Here is a 22,327-nt window from a genome sequence, read left to right on the forward strand (position 1 = left end):
TTCTTTCACAAATCCTCTATTTTGTTTCCCAGGATCCTACAAAACCGAAGTCATCACCAACAAAATAAAATTTGAGCTCAATTCCATGTCACTTAAGCATTATATGTTCTGATCCCTAACAGTATCACCTAACCTCTTGTCACTTCTTTTCCTTCTCTACTTCCAACTTTACTTCTGATAATATTGAACAGTTGCAATTCCAGAACATGTTATGATTTTGCACTCGTGTGCCTTTTCAGTTGTGAAATAGTAGTTGGTACTCAATGCTCTTTGTAGACTACACGACTACACTATTATGCTGATGGATAAATAAATTATTGTAATCTTTTGTTTTTTCAGTATTTCATATAGAATATGTTGGATTATCTCAATTTTTTCAGTATCTCAAATAATATGTGTTTTTGTTCTTCTAAATGGTTCTTAAATAGATGGACCATTTATATAATTATGCACTGGCACTCTGTTAGGCACTGAACAAAGACAGATTGTTTATAATCTCTGCACAACAAAACACATACAAGAGCCAGGCTAAGGTAAACACTAAAATATTTCATTTAAGGTCACAGTCTACATATTTAGTATAACACATATTATTGATACCTGACATATACTAGGCACCCAAAAAATAATTAAGAAAGTTTTCAAAGCCATTTCAAACTCCTTAGACATTATTCTGAGGTTAATTAAAAGATATCGGTGGATGTTGAAGATTTGATGACTTAGCATCATATTTTAAATAGATCTCTGGCACCTGGTGGAAAACACATTGAACATTTTTTTCCTATATACCATTCTGGAACAGAATTTTTCTAAGAATTCCAAATATCTTCTCAATTTCTGAAATCTTTAAATATCTTTTAATCATGATAAATAGTTTTTTAAAGATAGTAGCCTAATATTTTCCTTATAGTCCCCAACATTTTGTTCTAAATGTATTTTATAGTTTTAGTGCACACTGGCAATGAGGAAGAATAAATACATGATTTTAGGTTTGCCTCATTGATCAGATATTATCCTAACAAAGGCCTGAGATGCCCTTCATTTTCTAAGCTTGGATTCAAGTGAATTCATCTGACTTGGATCAGACAGAGATGCTCTGACATGGATATTTGCAACCTTTCTACATCTCCAAAAACCTCTTTTGATATGATTCCATAATTGGAAGTTAAGTGGAAAACCCTACTTCATAAAAAAAAATCTTATGACTATTTATGTGAGGATGTCTATTAACATGATCCACATCTTTTTAAGGTCCTTTGACCTTTGTGCAACACTCTGATCTGATGCATTGCTCTCTCTTCAAGGAAGGGCACATCTGTGATGAGGCTGCATGACTTACCTGAGTATTTCAGGTATCTGCATTAGGCTCTAATTAAGTACTTTGCAAACTTGTAGCTTTCAGAATCATAACTCAGCTTTAACTTTTGGCCAATATTTATATGCATTTTCACTTGTATTACAAATCAACTGTGGTCCCTCTCACCCAACCCAACACTCTTTTAAGAGTCTATGCTCTTGCCATTTTGTATTTATGATTAAGCATAAATGACTAATAAAAACATGATATTTGTGTGAGTATATTTCTCTATAAAGATAAAATGTTTGTCTTTTCTAACATTCAATGTTTTTCATACTAGGTACTAATGATTGAGCATTTGTACTGTTTTATCTAAATAGATAAAGATAATTCGAGGGGTGCATTTTATATATATATATATATATTTTTTTTTTAATGTGCTGGGTATTGAACTCAGTGTCTTAGGCATGCTAAGAAGTACTCTACCTTGGAGCTACACTCCCATACCTGGGAATCATCTTTGAATTCTGTCTTTGTAGTTTTACTTTCTTCCATTTTTTTCCACCTTCTTATACATCAAAGCTATAAAATATCATTGACACAGTCAATTTCTCACTCATGGCCAAATATTTAAAGTTTTTCTCTCAAAGGACTTTATTTTTAGATGAATGTGTTTATATTCATTTGTTTCTTTGTTCATTTATTGTCTCCTTTATTGACCTAGTTTCTAGTTTCACGGTTTTGTATACCCTTTCTTCTCAAAGTGCAGAACTTTATGTGGAAGTTAGTTAGAAATCCCATGTCCTACAACACATTTACTGAATAAGAATCTGCTTTTTACTTGTTTCTTTGGGTGATTTATATGAATGGATTAGAGGTGCATTCCTTTTCTTCTGTTTCTTTCCTCATGTTCCATAGTACATATAAACAACAGCAAGAGTGGTTAAAATGGGATACAAGATTTCATGGACAAAATGAATAGACCGTCAATTAAGGAAAATTTAAGGTTCTAACAAAATAGCTTTTTTATTTTTATAGTACTGGAGATTGAACCTGGGACTTTCACACTGAGCTACATTTCTAGCCTTTAAAAAGAATGTTTAATTTTTATACAGGGTTTCACTTAGTTACAGAGCTGCCCAAGCTGTGCTAGAATCTGTGATCCTCCTGTCTCAAACTTCCAGAGTGCTGAGATTACAAGCATGTATTGACATCTACAGATTAGGAATTAGCATTTATTTACCTTATGTTATATTTGAGTTAATTATAATCATAATTAATTATGAATGGTATTAGGGGAAACTTTTACCACTAATGACAATACTGACAAAATTGGGGAAAAAATAAAAAAATTGATTTGTCTAAGAAATTCTGACAGTCATTTATGTGAATCCTTTGGGATTAACTCATGCAGCACAGCAATTATGCAATTCATGGGTAAATTAAATGTATCAGATTAACATTACTCTAAGTATTGTAGCAAGTCTCAGAGATATATTTAGTCTTCATAATTTGCTTCTTCATTTTCTTACTCTTATAGCATGGAAATATGCTCAAAGCCTTTCAAAATTTAGGCAAATATTATTTTGAATGGATATACTGGTGTTGCAAATTAGATAATTCAAAAGTATGAAGCTACTTAGTACTTAGGTAGAATTTCTTCTGAAGTATAAATGTTCTGGGTTGAGATATATAAAAAATTAAAACCTTAAGTATTAATTCAAAGATGTTAGACATGCAATTATATGTTTATATCTGCCTAAAATTAAGGTAACTTTGAAATTCTCCTGAATAAATTCCATATTAAATGTATGAAAGTATGAGTGCTTAAAATTTCAAAGTAACCTCTTAAAATGAAAGGCACTGCATACATTAGAAGCATGGGATATATATGGATTAAGGAATAAGAGGAAACCAAATAAGTAGGAGAGAAAACAGTTATGCAAAGCAAAGGAGAAAGAAATTAATTAACTGAATATGAATTTTCATTCATAAATGCCAAGTGACATCTACTGATTCAAGAAAATAAATACAATGGAGAAGACTACATATTTTTAAGTGTTCGTGCCTTTTCTGTCATACAAATAATATTTATGCAATAATATCTATAAGTATCTAAACAGAATCTGCCCCCACCCATTACTTTCTTCCCTCTCATCTTTTTTTCTGTCCCTTCCTATTCTTCTATGCATTGTAGGACATTATGGTATTCTAGAAAGGGCATGATACATTAGTCAAGATGTTTCATTGTTTTCTTTCTGATAATTTTTATCTTTAGTAAAACAATAACTCAAGAAAATAATGTATGAATATGCACTGCTCTGTACTTTACAGCCCATTTAGATATTGATGATTTATTTTTTCTACCATTTTGTTCTACAAGTTTGATTTCATATTGGATATCACTTCCTAGATAAAGCAGGGACTAAATGGAAAATACAGTTTTATAGTGCCTAGCCAAAACGACATTATTATGTAATTATTTCTAATAACTATTATGATGATAATGTACTCCTTTACTATTTGCAGTGATGATGGAGTTATACCTTTCCCATAGTTGGTGAGAAACTACCTCTATTCCTATATCTGTTCCATGAAGAGGACTGATATGCTAGAGGAAGAAGACAAATAAACAGCAATAATCTACAAGCATGAAGAAATTAGATGGAAATAAGAAGAGAATACTGGAAAAGTGCTACAGAGGAAAGTCAGATTTCTCTTTATCTAGCTTGATAGGGATTATCTTTTCTTCTCCTATGGTCTCCCTTTCTAAATTGAAAGATTTGGTTTGTATTTATTCTAAATTTAGGAGTTTTTAAAAAATTTAGAATATTTAATTAAATAATTTAGGCATGCACATAAGGGTATACCTGGATTTGTGTACATATTTACCAATGTGCTTTATGTATAACTATATATTAGTATATTTTCATATGAGGATATTTATATGTGCCCCTATATATTTGGCAGCTTATGTTTGTATGTACATGAATATTTGTGTATGAGAGTGTCTATATGTGTGTTTACATTTTGGTGTAAAAGAAGACAAACTAAGTTAAGATAGTAATAGTTTGTTTTTTTTTATTTGTGAAATCTGATAAAGAAAAAAAGAGAAAGGTTACATGTAAATATAATGGAGACTATTAGAGAAGAGGAAGGGGGTCAGAGGGAAGGGGAAGGAAGAAAGGAGGAATAATGAGGAATAATAACCAAAGTATGATATATGCATGTACAAATATGTCAAAACTTCTAGTTTGTATAACCAATATAAAAATAAAACTAAGAAAAATAACATGGCACAAACAAAAAAAAGCAAAAAGAGAAAGATAAAAAAGAAAAATAAACTTTCTAATATATGCTATCTACTTACTTGGTCTATATCAATACTTTTTGTATGTTTCTGTAGAATAGTTTTAGGATAAAGGGAAATTGACCTTAGAAAGTTTTGAGGGACTTGGCCAGTTTCCAAGCTATGTAATCAATTGTTATTTGTATGTTTTCTGGACTCCAGTGTTTCAGTTGGAGTTATTTCCCTTTATGAGTGATTTTTATTCTATCCATGAATTGTTATACACATTAGAGAGTGGCTCTGTCTCACCAGCCAGGAAAATGCTCCTATTCAATAGAAGTTCACTAACTGTTTAACAACTTTAATTAGTGATCAGATTCTCTGTGAGCCTTACACATCAAGTCATAAGTCAAAAAGTATTGCAGTTACCTTTTGTTCAGTGACATTCAACATGATATATTTAAAATCCTAAAACAAAGCTTAGTGGTGGTTATGAAACTACTGATAACCTGAGCTTTCAGTATTTTTCTTATTTTCACTAGTAGAGTGGTTTACTCTTAAATTTCTTTGCTTTTTTCTTGCATAAGGTGTAATTAATTATACAGAATTTCAACTCCCATTGTAGAGTGCTGAAAAACACATGTAATTGTTCTTAATAGGTTTTTCTCACTAGCAGCACAGAAATTTCTTTCTGAGAATCAAAAAATTGTCATGCTGAGTTGAACGGGATGCAAATCTGGCCTGAAGTTTTCCTACAACTGCTCTAATAATATGTACTGTTCATCTACTCCTCAGGTTACCATTAGGAATAAAAGCATATTATCTCAGTAGGATGCTGTTATCTCTCTGGCTACACAGCCTACCCTCAGATAGGGCCTCGCTTAAACCAGGAACTTAAAACATCATGAGATCCCACGAACACAGAGATAATAATGAAGTGACCCCAGTTTGTAAAGTTAACAACAGGCAGATCTGAATGTAGAAAACATAGTCAATTATATTGCCTGCTTTCATGTGTAGAAAATCATATGTAGTCTCTCCTTCTTACATTTTCTAACATTAAAGTTTTCAAACATATTTCTCGAAGAACTCTTTCAACTTGGTATCTGAGGGAGTATAATTTAAAGTTATAATGCACTTTAGAATGACTCAGATATTTAATATTAAATGTACAAGCATATTTAAGTATATGTATTTCTTCTTTCCTCTTGTCCTTTTTTCTTGCTATCATCTTTCTGTCTAGTGCCACTTACCTTGCTAAAAATTTATTTTTTTTAATTTTTTATTCAATAAGTTTATTGGTACATTTTAGGTATACAATATGCAGAGGAATGGGGAAAATATAAGAACCAAGATATATCATGTAAAGGTACAAATTCCCAATGATGAATGTCATCATATTGTATACGTTGCTAAAAATTTACATGTATGGTGAGAAAAAAATACTGGCCATACAAGATTTGAACCATGCATGTAAAAGTAAGAGCAATTATAAATTAAATAATTTAATTTGAATAGTCTCTATGGTTGTTAAGAAAAAATATTTGATTCTGAGCCTCCTGGGAGCCACTAAAAAATAGAATTGTGCATACAGTATGATCAGTAACAAAAGTATAACTCCTGTGGAAAACAATGTGAGAAATATTCCTTCAGCATATTATCATAAAAGGTCTGGGTTTCTCATAAAATTCCTATTATAAGTGCAACAACCTGTTCCAGAGATTTCAATATAGACTGAAAACATAATGGTAAAGAATAGTGCAGTGAAATTAGTTTTGGGAAAGGTGAGAACAATGAAATCTTGCTGTATAGATCTGAAGTTTAGAATATCTGAAGAAAGAACTATAAATGAAACCCATGGGCTGTTTGGCTATGGATCTTTTGCTTTTATCTTGTTTTATTTAGGTAGTTTGAATCCCTCCAGGACCTGTGGGTTTTTTAATGAATTGCAGTAAAATATTATACCAGTTTTTTAAAATTTCCTATCTATCATAAATCAAGAGTTCTGTAAAAAATAATATTAAATAAACTACTAGGAAGGAAAAAAGTAGATGTGGACTATTCTTATTCTGATTTGGGGAGGTCAAGTGTTTTGGTTTGTTTTATGTTTTATTTTCCATTCTAACTGGTGTAAATGAGAGTGGTTTTAATTTGCAACAGTTTTCCTAATGACTACCAACATTGATTATTTTTTTGCATACTTTCTTTGCCAACCATTTATCGCTCTTGTTGAAGTAACTGTTCAAATCGTTTACAGCTTATTTGACTCAGCTGGGCTTTTTATAAATAATTTGGAGTGACAGTTCTTTATATATTTTTACATATAAGTCCTTAATTGTGTATTGATTTTGTAAATATTTTCGGCAGAAAATATATTCTGCTGTTTTGTGGTGAAGCACTGCATTGTTACCAATTATGTCAGGTTGGTTGATGGTGTTGTTCAGAACTTCTGTATCTTTCATATCTTATTCTATTAATTACAGAGGGGATAGCTGACATCTTCACACATAATTGTGGGTTTAACTTTTATACTTTCAGCTTGATCAATTTTGCTTCTTGAATTCTAAAACTTGTTCTTAGCTGCACACAGTCATCATGTTGATAAATATTCCCACTAGAATGCTATATTACTCCTTCTAGTTGTTTGTTCTAATGTTTACTTAAATAATAATCATTCCTGTTTAATTTTATTAGTGTTAATATGGTAGTTTTCTAACCTTTTGTGCCTTTTTCTCCTTCTCTCCCTCCCTCCTGTCCCTTCCTCTGTGTCCCTCTTTTCTTTTTTCTTTTCTTTTCTTCCTTCCTTCCTTCCTTCCCTCCCTCTTTCCTTTTTGTCTTTTTGAGAGATGGTCTTGCTATGTAGCTCAGAGTAGACTTGAACTTACTATGTAGCCCAAACTCAGTTCAAACTCATGGTGATCCTTTTGCTTTGGCCTCTTGAGTGCTAGAATTGCAGGCATGCACCACTACACCTGGCTTATAATGTGTCTTTCTTGTAAAAAAAAATATATAGCTTGGAATTGAGATTTTTTTACCCATTCCAGAACTTTTGTTTTTAATTGAACTATCTACACCACTTATAGTTATTGTAATGGTTAATATGGTTAGACTTAAACCTACTGTTCTGCAAGGTATTTTCTCTTTATTTCTACCTTTTCTTCTTATTTTCATGCTTATTTTGGATTGGATTTTTAATAATACTGTTTTAGTTGATGTAAAATGTCCAAAATATGTAAGTAATTTATCACAGTTTAGTTGAAGTAACTAGCTCTGCCAGAAAGGTACAATATATTTCCAATAATTTTCTCCCAAACTTGGAATATCCCTGACATTACTTTTACACATGTAACAAACCTATCTTTTACATGTGACTATCGTTGCATTAGACAATTAAATATTATTTACAGCAATATAATTTTAAAAACAATTTTTCTATGATTTTATTATTATTATTGGTGTTACTATTTTTGCATGCTTGGGATCCTTAGCATATCACACATGCTAGTCACATCCTCTGCCACTGAACTACACCCTCAAGCCTAGCAACAATGTTTCTAAAAATCTTTCACATTTACTTTTATTTTTACCATTCCTAGGGTTCTTTATTTCTTTGTGGAGATGCAAGTTTCTGTTTGACATCTTATTTCTAGCTCTTGAGGAATCTTTTAAACATATATTATCATGCGGTTTTCTTTTCATCTTTGATTTTATGCAGTTTGAATATAATACGTAGAGAAAACTCTATGTGTGTATAATTTAATTGTTCTTAGCTTCCTTGGTGTTCTCTTGACTTCATGGTTCTGTTATTTGATGATTTTCATTATTTTTGGAAAATTCTCAGAAGAAATCTAGTCCATTGCCTGTTTTTATAATGAAATTTTCCTCTATCTCTTCAAACATTTCTTCTGCTTTGTTCTCTTCTTCTTCTTAAACTTTAATTATATGTGTAATAGATTATTTGCTGTTGTCCCAGAACTCTTAAATTTTCCTTTTCAGTTTATATTTCTTTATTCTTTTGTATTTTTTTCCCATTTTGGCTACTATCTAATGGTCTGTCTTCTAGTTAATTGATCCTATTCTCAGAAAGGATGAGTCTACTAATGTGTACATTAAAAAAATTGGGATGTGTAATAACATTTGCTTTTATTTCTAGCAAGTTTATTTGAATTTTTCCTGAAGTTTCCATTTTCCTACTAAAATTCTTCATTTGTTCATGTATATTGTCCACCTTTTCTATTAGATATCTGGACACATTAACCATAGTTATATTAATCTAAGAATCCCAACTTCTAGGTCATCTTTGATTTTGGTTTCTGTTCTTAGAATATTGATAATGAATTTTTTCCTTGAATTTTTGTGTGTATTTTGGCTTTTTAATTAAATTCAAACTACCAATGTCAAATTTGAGACTTACGTCAATTATTCATGCCTGATGACAGAGTAGACCTTTTTTTGTCTGAGGACATTGGTTTGTGGCACTGAGTTAATTTATTCAGAAGTTGACTATTGATCTTTAGTGTACTGATCATGTCAAATTTCTCTAAAGTTGCCATGTGTTTAGGATGGGGGCGGGGGTGGGAGCTTGGAATGGTGGAACTGCTTTACATGCAGTAGTAAGTTCTCTATTCAGCATCTGATTGCTGTGGGGAATTTCTGTCTTTCACCCTCCTTCCAGTATACCTAGTAGAGGTTCACATAAAATCACTAATGAGCGAGTTCAATCAAGTTCTCCTGTGTCAGGGATTGCCAAAGGTTCTATGTTACTCTATCTCATATTTAGCTTTTAGCAATTCATTTCTTTTTAGATAGCTTAGATGATAATTCTTTTATCATCTGTTTTATGATGGCCAGGTCCTATTCTGTACTTTACCACATATGACATGGATGCCATCACTCATTTCTCCATAGAGGGACCTACTTATCCATTTCTGGAGTTCTAGACATTTATAAGTTCTATGAATCATCTTTCCAGTGTAGTCAAGAAAAGTGATGTGTTTTTGCTTTTCTTACTCTCAGGCTGAGTTTATATTCTTTCCAGCTTTGTTCACTCTGGGTGAAAAAGGATTTGTTTCACTTTATGAGCTTTCATGCTTGTGGAAAAATTTATACCACATTAAGCTAAAAATTAAAAGAAAAAATTTCTTTTCCAAATATCCACTTAATTTTGCCATGGAGAATATTATTCTAATTATCTCCTTGGTATTCATTATAAGCTATTTCTTGAATTATCATATAATAGTCCCAAAAGTCCAAATTTTCTTAGTGGCCTAAGATTTGCTAATTATCTAATTGGATTATCTAATTACCACTTACTAATTATCTAATTAAAAAATTAGCCTCATTTCATTTGTTATCAACTGAAATAATTGTATCATTTTCAAAGTATTAAGTATGAAGAAAATACGGCATTCTTGAATGAGAATGCATAATCTTACTCAGTATTTTAGGGATTTCTATATACCTACTTGTACATTTATAATAATCAAAATTTTTATATGATGAGTGAGGTAGTCCAAACAGGCTAAGAAATTAGCAACAGACCTTTTCTTTATGTTTTTCTTGTTTTAGAATTTAAGTAGACAATAAAAGTCAGAAGAAATTGAAAAGGTGGAAAAAAAAAGAGTAGAAGCTCTAGACTGCAATGCTGCCAGCATTAATAACAACAATCCTGATTGAAATGAGGTGGTGACAGAAGCTGCAAAGGGAGCTATGACGAGCATACATTTAAACATAAGAGGAAAAACACTATGACAAAGAAATAAAGAAAGAAAACCTGTGCACCAGGGCAAAAGGTGAAAGAGAAGTAAACTTGTATTCAAACTCCCTCTTTGATAGAGGGGGAATGTCAGAAACTTTAGAATGTCCAACTTAAGGTTAAAATAGAAGTCATTTCTGGATATAAAATTCATGGATTTCTAATCTTTTGATAATTAAAAAAAGTCTTTAATGTTGTGGTTCTCTGAATTTTTAAATGTACATAAACTGTACATAAACTAAAAAATTAAGAAAGAAGATCAGAATTTGGGTATTTAAGTGACAATAACAAAACCAATGCTCATTAAAATTCTAATAGATTATTCCACCTCAAATATTCCACACATTTTTTATTCAGCTATTCCTTATTGTACATAATTTCCCCAAATATCTGAAAATAAGGTCCTTGTTAATGGACACTATTACCTCCTTCTCATTTTTACAAGTTAGTGGATAGTCATCCTCCTTTAGTTGTGGAGCTGGGCAATAATAGTGTGAAGATCATGATTTCTCTCATATGAGAAGCTGAAAACACAAATAAAGAGCAAAATAAAAGATAGATGATAGGAAGTAGGGAGATAAACATTTCTCAAATGGGAAGAGGCCAAAAAGATGAAGTGAGAGAAGGAGGGAGGCAAGACGTCAAAAAAAGGAATTAAGATGTGTTATGTACATGTACCAAATTCCCAAAGGAACATAAACATTTTGCACTGCAAATATCTCTAAAATAAATAAATATTTTAAAAATAGAAATCAAGTTTCATTTCAGAGCAAACCAGTCGGAGAAACACATATGAAAATGTGAGGCCAATGTGATGCTATGAGATCATAATGTCATAGAGATAAGCCTTAATACAGACAAAAGGCAGGTTGTTGCAGCCTTAAGAATACAAGAGGCTCATTAGAGAACATGGTAGTTGTGATGTCCAAATAAAACAAATTTAAATGGCCTTCAACCTTCCCTTTTTTTCACTTGAAAAATTTTGGACACCCTTCAAATTGTGTAGTATTAGAGAAATACTAAAGACATAGGGATATATATATATATATATATATATATATATATGTAGATACACACACACACATATATAGAGAGATATATATGTAGTATATGTAAGAATTAAGTAAAGTATATATATTAAAGAAATTATATATATTATATAATGTAAATTGCATATGTTAATTATTACAGTATATATAGAACAAATTTTTTTATAACCCACTGTAATTACACAAAGCATAAACTTCTTATGTGATTTAGGCTCAATTTTTAACTTTCTAGTATAATAATTCTCAATCATTTAATCTGCCCTGAGCTAAACCTATGAAGTCAGGAATAACTAATTAAGAGTCTAATGATACATTTTAGATGCAATATATTTGTCTAAAATCTTCCTTCATGGTTTCCATCTTATATACATCAGTCTTGGGTATCACATGTCAAAAGCATTCATTCACTAGGAACTGGCAAATATGAACATACAGCATAACATAGATAAGGAGATTGCTAAAATAAACACTGAAAAATTTTTCATCATTAGGAGACAACCATGTGTCTTTACATTTCTGCACATCTGATGAGGAATCACTGGCTAATTTCAAAAAGATGCTTGTAAACAAAATAGCCTTAGAAAATAGAAACTTTCTGGAGCGAAGGTAGGCATGTCTATTCCCCATTATAATAGATTTGCATGTCTTTGATTAAGATGCCCTTTTTATTCTATAATATGTAGGTGTCTTCTGGTCTGCCTCATGTGGCCTTGTGGAAACTGGGGCTTAGGGAACCAAGACAAAAGTGCTGATGTTTTTGCTACTGCTATTGCTGTGAATAATAAACTGCCTTTCCTTTGTGACCTACAAGCCTAAGTTTTTCTACAACTATCCATGAAACGACGGCAGGTTTTTATGTTAATTTACAATCAGGAAAGCCTCTCAGACACTTCAGGGATTTTGATATTATTCACCATGAGAACAGAATGCTTCAAATCTTTTCATGGAATCAGAGGAAAATCTACAGGAATCATTATCAAACATTTTACAGAAATTATATTGTCAACCAAACAATAAACAGTGCTACATTTTTTTGACTGTTAACAATAAGGAATCAGGAAGGTAATTTCAGGCTAACCAGCAAAATAACAAATAGAACAGAGGTGCCAGAATCTTAGATATTGTTCACCCTGTGAAAGGAAAGACTTCTTTGCCCATTTGGAAGCCAGTCTCAGATCTGCAGCACTGTAATAACTAGCACTCAGATTTTTGCTGGGTATCCAGAAGGTTCTGTCTGCTCATAGACAACAGTTAGATACCTCTACATGCACACACACACTAGGTTAAAGGGGAACTTATCACTTAAACCAACATAATCTTCACTGGCTTATGTGGGAAAAGAGGAGCCAAAGAGAGGTGGGTTGTCATATGGCTAAATTTCTCCTTCATTCAATCATGGCAACCTTAGATCCAATGGGAAGTGACAGTTTCTCAGATTTTTTTTTATTCAGGGAGCCTTTGCCACTTAAATGAACTTTATTCCTCTTGGGCAGGTTTTCCTGAACTATGATGACTCCTGTGGGAAATCATGGATAAGGCACTGGCAAGTATTTGGGCTTTTACTGCCCTGAATTGAGTTTAGAATTCTGATGAAGTTGACCTAATTATGAATGAGAAATAGACTAAAGATATTTAGACAAAATCTAGAGATTACTAGCACTGTATAGAAAAGCTTCCCTATCCCTGGTGTTGTAATGGATGAGAACTTGAGATAGTAAACAATGAAGTAAATTGTTCCCCAAAGTAAGGTGGATTCATTAAAGAAAGTCACCACTGCATGAGCCAGGACTGTATCAGTCATAGGTGACAAAATGCACATCTTAACAAAAACAACAGTATGGCTAAAGTTTTTGAGTCACGGGATTCCCAAGGATGAAACAAGTAGTGTCATACATTAGTCTTGTTCCCAGTATAGAGTATTGAGTGGGACAAAATGTTTGAAGCTTATTGAGCTATGTCATGAGTATCTGCCACATCAATTGAAACTGAAAGTACATATGAAGCCTCTCTCCTTCACTGCTCCCAGATTCCTCTCGGCCTCTCTGCCATGACCTCTGCTGATTTAAAAAGAAATAAGCAGAGACCAAGGTATCCTCATCCCTTATGCATATCTCAACACATATGAACCCACTGAAATATACTGAGAGATTTCAGGAAGATGAGGAAAGTGAGCTTGAAACTGAACTTTCAGGATGTGTTGGAAATAGATACCCAAGTCACCTTTTCAACTAGACTTAGAAAAGAAAAAGACACCCTGATTCCGTGAGTGGGGTGTAATCAGGATTCACAGTGAGAAGAGCAAGTTAATATCATCTTTTGGATGAAGTCTATTGGGCTAATTCAATGAACTGTTATTGCTGCTACCTATGATTGTATAATAGGGACGAAATGTTATATGCCTACTCTTCATCATCCATTAAGTGGCTGAAAAGATTATCAGAAATGCAAAAGGCCACATATAAAGACGTGCTAATGTGACATGCAAATCACTTTCCAGCTTTCCTCCCTTTTCCATCCCAGACAGTCCAACAGAAAGTTTAAAATCTCAGGAGGAGAAAGAAAAATCACTGGCCTAACCACAGACTTGAAGAGAACATGAGTAGTAAGAGATTAAATATTTTAGTGCAAAGCCCTGTATGACCAGTGAAAAAGCTAATGAGAATTATAAGCTTAGAATGGATTATCACCAACTGAATCCAGCTGTTGGTCACATAGCCCCAGCTGTTCATGTAACTGAATCCACTGAACAGATTAAATTTCTGGAATGCTAAGATATGCCAATGCCAATTTATCTAGAGTACTGGCTCCTAAAGATAAAAATCATGTGTTATTCATGTGACATAGCCACCAATATATATTTGTGGTAACTTTGGGTCATTACAGGTAAGGCCCAAGATTCCCTAAATTCCTGAATTTGCCATCAATAGTAGCGGGTCAACATGAGTGCCTCTATCCTTATTATATCAAACTTTAAATATACAGATGATGTCTTAGTGAGGAACAAGTCAAATTTTTATTGCAATTGGTAAAATTGTGATCCCACATTTTTACCAACTGGGGTAGCACAAATACTAATAAAATCTGGGCTCTCTTTATCAAAGTTTCTGGAGACTTACATGGGCAGATTTACAATGTTCAATTCCTCTAGCAGTAAAAAAAAAAAAAAAATTACTGCCTATTACTTCTCAACCAAGACAAAGGTCATTCAATATCTTATTGGAATCTTTTGGTACTAGAGATGATATATGCCTCACATGAAAATATTACTTGGAACTTTATGTTGTCTAACTAAAAAAATTTGAATCCTTTGAGTAAGGCACAGACACAGTGTGTTGTAAGCTCTCAAACTGTGTCCTCTATATATTTGGGACCCCATACCTTTATAAAGCTGTGAGCTACAAGTCGCTATGACTAATGATTTTTTTAGACTGAAGTTCCTGAAAAAGGTAAATAGCCTCAATGTCCTTAAGGGATTTGAAGTGGTGACTTCCTTAACACACAGAATACATTCCTACCAGGTACATCTTTGTAGAAAAGCAGCTACTGAGCTTGTAACTGGACTCATGTCAAAATTGAACTCTTGATCCATGATACTTTTTTGATTTGTCTGCTATTTCATCTGGGGTGGGTCAAGTTAGACTCAGCGAGAAAGGTAAGAAAGGGTCCTATGAACCTCACTTATGAAATAGAAAGTATGGTCAAGCTTACAGCTTATCTAACTCATCAGTGGCATCTCATCTTTATATGAAAAATGGCTTTCAAACAGTGACAAGGGCTTTAAATTTAACTTTCTTCCCTCATCTGCCAAACAGCTTTGACTGTGATTTGATGTATATTCCTCTTAACCACAGCAAGAAATCTACTGAAAATGGTGAGGGATAGTTCCAGCTTTGGCATTTCCCACACAAAATACCTGTCAACACCTTTGGACAACTTTCACACTCCCATATCTGTAATTACTGCTTGGTCATTCAGTGGAGGTAGACAAATGCCACCAGGCTGTAGTTGTGGACAAGTTGGACAAGTTGGATTGACAGCCTTCATGTAACCTCTTCAAAACAAGGATGAGAATCAATTATTCATGCTTAACTTGGTGAGTTATTTTAATCTCAGACATTTAATGATTCTTGCAAGCCAGCAGGAATTGGCTACTGAGATAGGTCAGTCATCTCACTACAAGTCAGAGCAATGAAGTATCATTGTCACTATAGCCCTGTCCCCTGGCTCGTCACATGTCAGAGGTATTCCTGATGTTAGCTAATAATAGCATTTCATACAGTCAGTCATTCTTTCTGACACAAAGAATACAGTGGAAATATAAAGTTGTAAAGCATTCATAGAACAATTAACAATTTAGTAATTATGTATATTTTGCCATTCATGTAAAAACCAAATATCTTTTTTTTCCTCTTGGTAAACAAGCAATGGAAATAAATGAACTAGTTTGGGTATAAGATAAGCATTTTCTGTAATATTATTCAGGTACCTTCAGAAGTTCTTTTAGGTTATTATTTTTAATAACTATGAAAGCACTTGGTCAGCCCATGTTTTACATTAAATGATGTGCGATATTTATTTAATTGTGGCTTTACACTTCTCCCCAAATTATTTCATAAGTATTTATATTATCATCCCCACTATAGGTAATCTTTCTTTTCTACCATTCCTTTGTAATGTTCAATAAATATTCACTAGAGAATTAAGATACAGAGATTTTCAAATAACCTTTTAAAGTTTAAATTTATTTTCTTATTTTGTAAACCTCTAACTATAGAAGGTATAATATACATACTGCATTGTTATGGCTTGTATCTAGATGTACCCCCAAAGCCTCGAGTGGTCATAGGTGGGGCTTTCTGAAGGTGGCTAGATTAAGGTGTGTGATACTGGGATTAAGGACATGTGACAAGCATATGGGTTTAGTATAGATCTGAGTGGGGATAATGGGTAGGCCCATTCTTGGTATGGGTGGCACCACCCAAAAGGCTTGTAGCCTGGATAGAATAAAAGGGAGAGGGAGGCTTGTTGCTGCTGCTGCTTCTTGCTGCTCACTGCCTTATGCTTTTCATGCCATGAGCTGTTTCTCTTTTGTGATCCCTTTCTGCCATGTCACCCGACCTTGCAGACTGCCAACTATGGACTGAAACGTCTACAAATTGTAAGGTGAAATAAACCTTTCCTCCTTTAATTTGGGATGTCAGGTATTTTGAATCAGCCATGAGGAAGTAACTAAGACATACATGTACCCCATTTCTGTATACTTCCCTGTGAATATTCCTTGAAGGTTTAGTTTTAGTTATTTTCTGAAGAAAAAGTTGACATTTGGCTATATTAAGTCCATATAGTGAGTTACATTTCCTTTATAAAATTACCTTATTCATTACTATGAGATTATATATATTAGTTCATACTATTATGTATAAGAATAGCTTTTTACCTTGTCAAAATATTTTTGTTGGAGATAGAATCAATACAGGAACAAGCAGAAACATACAATTTTTTTAGAAAATAGATTATTTTACTGAAAAGCCATAACAATGACATAATTCTATCTGTTTTACACAAGGCCTATTTTGAGTAAATTGTGGTCTTTTTTTGTTTTTCTCTGGGCATCCTTATTCAGTAGCATTGTGGCTGTAATGGTTTAAATGAGTCTGGTGTCTCAATGCTCCTTTTAATTTGTCATTTGCCTCCAGTTAAACTGTAAGATGTTTGAGGTAAGAGCCTGTGTAATATTTATTCAAGTTTCTACAGTCATGACTTAATTTCTTACCATGTGGTGAGATATCAACATGGAGGCTGAATTAACACTAGAGAAATTAGGTCGCGGAAGCCTTAGTTCTCCTTTCAGATAAATCTGCATCTTAATGAGTTGAAAGAAGGCCAATTCCTTCAACAAGAAAACTTAAAACAAGGTTTCTTCCTCATCTCTTAGCCAGCCACCAAACAATTTAAGATCAGCAATTTCCTTAACTTCCATCAACCCAGCCACGCTTACATAATACAGTTTTCATCCAAATAATGTAACTGCATCATCAACATAATTACCAAATTATTTTTCCTAGATGAGGTGACATTGATGAGCCACTATCACCAAGAATACAGCTGAAATTTTATTTTTTCTTTACCCTGTAGTGATGACAGGTTCTCATTGATTTAGTTATTCACTTGCATTGATCCCTCTGGCCATGGTGAAGAGGAAACTAAAAGTTCCAGTACTTTCAACTGTAGACTTGGAACTGTAAAATAAATTTATCATCCCTGGCTACTCAAGCCCCCACAAGTGCGTGGAGACAAAAATTAAAAAAAAAAACAAAACACGTGGATGCACAAACTTTTTTGCTGGTGACATAAAGATTTAGTAAGCATATAGAAGGAACTGTGAGTTCTTTATCACTATTGGCTTATAGAAAGCAACATTTGTTTCTGGTATGTTTTTCAGTCAACTGTTTATAAAACTAAACTAGAAATGTCCACAGCATATCATTACTGGGAAAGAAAATTGCAGTAAATGAATAAACAATTCATAGTGAAATTTATAAAATAAGACTAAAATATTTTAGGTGGATCAGTGTAATTTTAAAAATATTTCCCACACTTTAATCTACAAATAGAAAGAGTGAGAAGCAAGAGTGGTCACTTTCAACTGTCAGGGTTATAAGATCAAACATTGAGATGGTACATGAAGAAGTGCAGTTTTATTTTATTCATTTTACATTTTCCTTAATACTGAAACTGATGTCTCCCTTATTACTTGGACAAAATAAAATGGAGGGAAGGCTTGTTTTTAATTTATAGAATGATAGATGCAGAATGGAGTCAGACTTGGAGTCTAATTTTATTTCTATTACCCACTAAGCAACCTTGGGCAAGTTACTAATACAATGAAGGAAATGGAATCTTCTTTAGAATCTCTAATATTCTCTAAATTCTACATTTCTTCTGTTAAGAATGCCAGGTAGTCCATTTTCAGCTAAATAGAATATATTTCATGTAGTCATATATAAAATTACAGAATTTAAATGTTTCTTTTTGTAAGAATTTTAATTATACATTAGAACAGATTCATGAGAATATGACTTTGATGGCATTGTTGTGAAACTTTGGTCAAATCATAATGTTAAATCAGAAATATTCATTTGCATGTTTGCTCTATGACAATGCTTTTTACTAACTATTCCTTATAGACTGAAGATAGAAAGAAAAACCATATGAAAATTCATGTGATGATTTGATATATGCGTGCAAATTTGAGGATTGTTCTGAATTCATAAAATTTATATTTTATACTGTAATATGTAGATTCTTGTGAATTTGTAAATAAAAATAGCCATAAAATTGAATAATACATCCAATCTTGCCAATAGTCCAATATTGTCATTTTAAATAGGAGTATATGTGCTCTCTTTCAAAGTTTTGTTTTAAAATTTGTCTAGAATTTTATTCAGTTCAATTAGACAATTAGATTTTATAAAATACTTTGCCTATGATCTTCAGAGTTTACTGAATAAATATCAATGAACCAATTTATAAGATTAGAGTTACAATATGACTGTTGTAATTATCCAGGCATTTCCTGAAATTCAGATTGGAAAACAGCTGTTATCCCAAATACCTAAATAATAGAAATTGTATGTAATTACTTTTATTTGATTAAAAAATTTAAGTAAGTATTCATAGGTTTTATTCTTCCCCCTCTATTTCTCCCTTCTGGCTATTTTCTCTTCCACAGTTTTTCTCTTTCTTCACCACATAGAGCAGGAAATACTGTTTTACATGGAAGATTCAACTAATGGTAACATGTTGAGGAAATTATTTATATTATTTCCACAATTTAAAATTTCTCTTTACCAAGGCAAACATTTGATTTGGCATCTACCCTCTAGGTTGCATGTAACTATGAGCTTTGGGAGATACATTTTAATGGTATTCAAAGATATGCCATTCCAAGACATGTCTGTCTCATGACATATTATATTTAACTGCTTTGCATAGCCCTGTTGATGACAATGACATCAAATCCTGAAAGATCATGAGTTTTAGTTTACTGAGAATGCTAACCAGAAATTCCTGCCATAATTTATGGGACATTAATTTGTATTTTCATAGATAATTATGAAATCATTGCAGTATTTGACATTAGATAGAATTATAACAGACTACTTTGAACTGATCATTATCACCATTATGAGCAATAACAGATTAGTGAGTTTTGCTTTCTTTTGTTTTCAATTGGTATGTACCTTTTTTCAATACATATTTATTATTGTTGGACATATACATTTACCCAAAGTGTAAATTACACTTTGGGTAAATGTATGTAAAGAAAAACTTAAATGATCATCCAATTCACCTCCTAGCTCACCTTCTATTCACATGGCATGGCCATACATGAGCATTTGCCATAATTAAATATATAGATTTAAATGTTCTTCTAGTCAAACACTAAAGGTAACCAAAATTTCCAAATTTAGAGAACCAACAATAAAATCATTATTCTTAGCACCTCCTGACTTTTGATGCAGCTGTCCACATTTACTTAAAACCACCAATCACTGCATTTTTACCTATGTCTACATTAAAAAAGATAAATAAAACTCAGGTATACTTTGGGCTAAAATAAAACAAATTAAAAATTCCTGACATTAGAGTGAAATTTTTAAAGTCATCCTCATTAAACAAATTCCCAAAACGGTTGCTCAACTTTCTCTTTTATTCTTGTGTGGGCAGAGACTTGCTTCTCTAAGGTGCAGAAACACATCTTTCATACCAACTGAAAGAGCAAGAATGACAATTTAATTCTTAGTCCCCTGAAATTATTTATAATAATGTCAAGAAATTTATATTCATACACTCCATACTGAAATGGGGGACATCTTTTGAAGTTTCTAACATTTATTTCTGAATACTCTCATCTGTATTCATGGAACATAAGTCATAAGACCAAGAATTCAACAGAGTAAAATGTCATGTTAAATTAATATTTTCTCTTAACTTCTTTTAAAAATATAAATCATAAGTTTTGTAAGGGTAGTAGTTTTTCAAATTTAAATACATGAAGAATTGGGAGCACACATTTTAACATTTAAATTATCTCACCTCTTACCCATTTCCTCACCCAGTTTGTTGTACTCATTCATTAAATACAAGTAGAAATAGTAAGACTCTAAGGCTGATTTCAGAAGAAAGGGCTATAGAAGAAAACTTCTACAGAAATACTGTCTGGATAATAAGATGCTACACAACACCCAACGCACCCAGATAGTGCAGGAGCTTCTTGGTACAACGTTTTCTAATCCTTTTATATCCCTCTCTTAGCCACTAAACCTAAAGAAAAAAATAAGACCTTTGGCTTATTGAATTTTCAAAAAAGATTTTAAAGGGTAAGTTTGGTGCTACCCTCTTCTCCTTCAAGAAAAAGCTTCTTATCCTCAAGAGTTGCTGAGCTTTTCATAGTGGAGTTGCAGAAAGAGATTCACCTCCCAGTCAGATGCTCTGTTTTTAACTTGAAAAGAAGACCCATACCAGATGGAACAGGTAAAAATAGGGGCGTACCCTGTAATCAGCTAAAGGCCTGTAGAAGGAACCTAAGCAGGGTAACTAGTTGTGTGCTTCAAGACAACAGTAACAAAAAGTTTAGTCCTAAAAGCTTCGTTATTTTTTCTTTTTTGTTCCATTGTTGATCACTCCCAAACAGCCCAGGTGCTGGGAAAACACTACTGTGTAGAAGGCACGACCACCACGTGTAGGTGTCAGTTTCCCGAGGTGGCTGTCAGAGGAGCTGAGAGGCAGCATCGTGTGGAGGGAATGAGGTCAGAAATCACTGAGAGGACTACTCACTCTGGGAACCAATCCGGCGGGATAGTGGGGCTGTGGAGCCAGGCTGTGGCAAAGGAGCGGAGGCAGGTCCAGGCGGACTTTGTGGAGAGGCTTTATCCCCGCGAGAACGGGTGAGGGGCTGCACACGGGGGTGCATGTATGGTGGCAAAAGGGAGAAGTCAGAAAGCTGAGACAAGGGGCGATTGAGGGGAAAGATGACCCTGTTTGAAGCGACGCGAGGATCCGGCCAGGCACTGATGCTAGTGTGGTGTCTCTGGAGCTGGAAGGTAAGACGCAGCCAAGAGCCGCAAGCAGCTCTCCCTAGGAGGGAAAGGGTTCAGGTTGCCGGCAGGTGGACTTGAAACCAACATCCCTTCAGGGACCACAGAGGAGCACCCTCTGGAGACCCTCCGCCCGGACTGGGGAATCACAGCAGGTGGTTCGGGTTGCCTCGCAAACCTACACATGTTCTCTCTGCGCCCAGCCTCGGCGCCCTACACCCTGCGCGCTACGGGCTACTCACCGGTCCTGGGGGGAAAGAGCCACCGGGGCGCGCGCGAGGGCTGCGCGGCGCAGGCGGCAGGCAGGGCCAGGCGGCGGCAGCGGCGTCGGCGGCGGCGCTGTCCTAGGAGCGGGACTGGAGTGGGGGGACACCAAGGCAGCGACAGCGGCGGCGGCGGGGGCACAGGGAGCAGAGGGCGGGGAGAGCGGCGGATCCGGAGCTGCTGCGCCGAGCGCGCTCTCTGCCCATCTCCGTCTCCACCGAAGCGGCTACTGCTACAGCCGCTGGAGAGGAGGGCGGCGAGGGGGGAGGGGAGAAGGCACGCGGTAGGGAGGGAGGGCAGAGAAAGGAGGGAGGGGATGAGGGAGGGGAGAGCGGGAGATGATCATTCGGAGTTAGGAGGGGAGGAGGGAGGCGCCTATGAGCCCAGGAAAGGTTCCCACCCGCAGAGCTCGGAGAAGAGAAAGCGAGGATGAGGAGATAGGTCTCTTCCCTGTGCTCCTCCTACCCAGCTTCCCCCTTCGCGCCCTTTCCTTGGGTTCTTCCTCCGTGGCTCAGGCTGGGGGTTACCCAGCCTCGGCCGCAGCTGCGGCTTCAGCGCGTGAGTCTGAGCTCC

At 34.4% G+C, this 22,327-nt stretch overlaps 1 protein-coding gene across 2 annotated transcripts in view; it reads right to left on the minus strand.

Annotated features, from left to right (window-relative positions):
* Fut9 (fucosyltransferase 9) overlaps positions 1-22,081 on the minus strand; it is a 233,911-nt gene extending 211,830 nt beyond the window's left edge. For both annotated transcript variants that reach the window (XM_004862506.4, XM_087187966.1), the window contains exon 1: positions 21,733-22,081. The gene's annotated coding sequence lies outside the window, so the exon portion shown is untranslated. The remainder of the gene's footprint in view (positions 1-21,732) is intronic.
* Between the last annotated feature and the right edge of the window lie 246 nt (positions 22,082-22,327).

This window comes from Heterocephalus glaber, unplaced genomic scaffold (assembly GCF_053883595.1).
Source record: "Heterocephalus glaber isolate CG9 unplaced genomic scaffold, H.glaber_assembly_v1.0 deba00001523, whole genome shotgun sequence".
Classification (NCBI taxonomy): Eukaryota; Metazoa; Chordata; class Mammalia; order Rodentia; family Bathyergidae; genus Heterocephalus; species Heterocephalus glaber.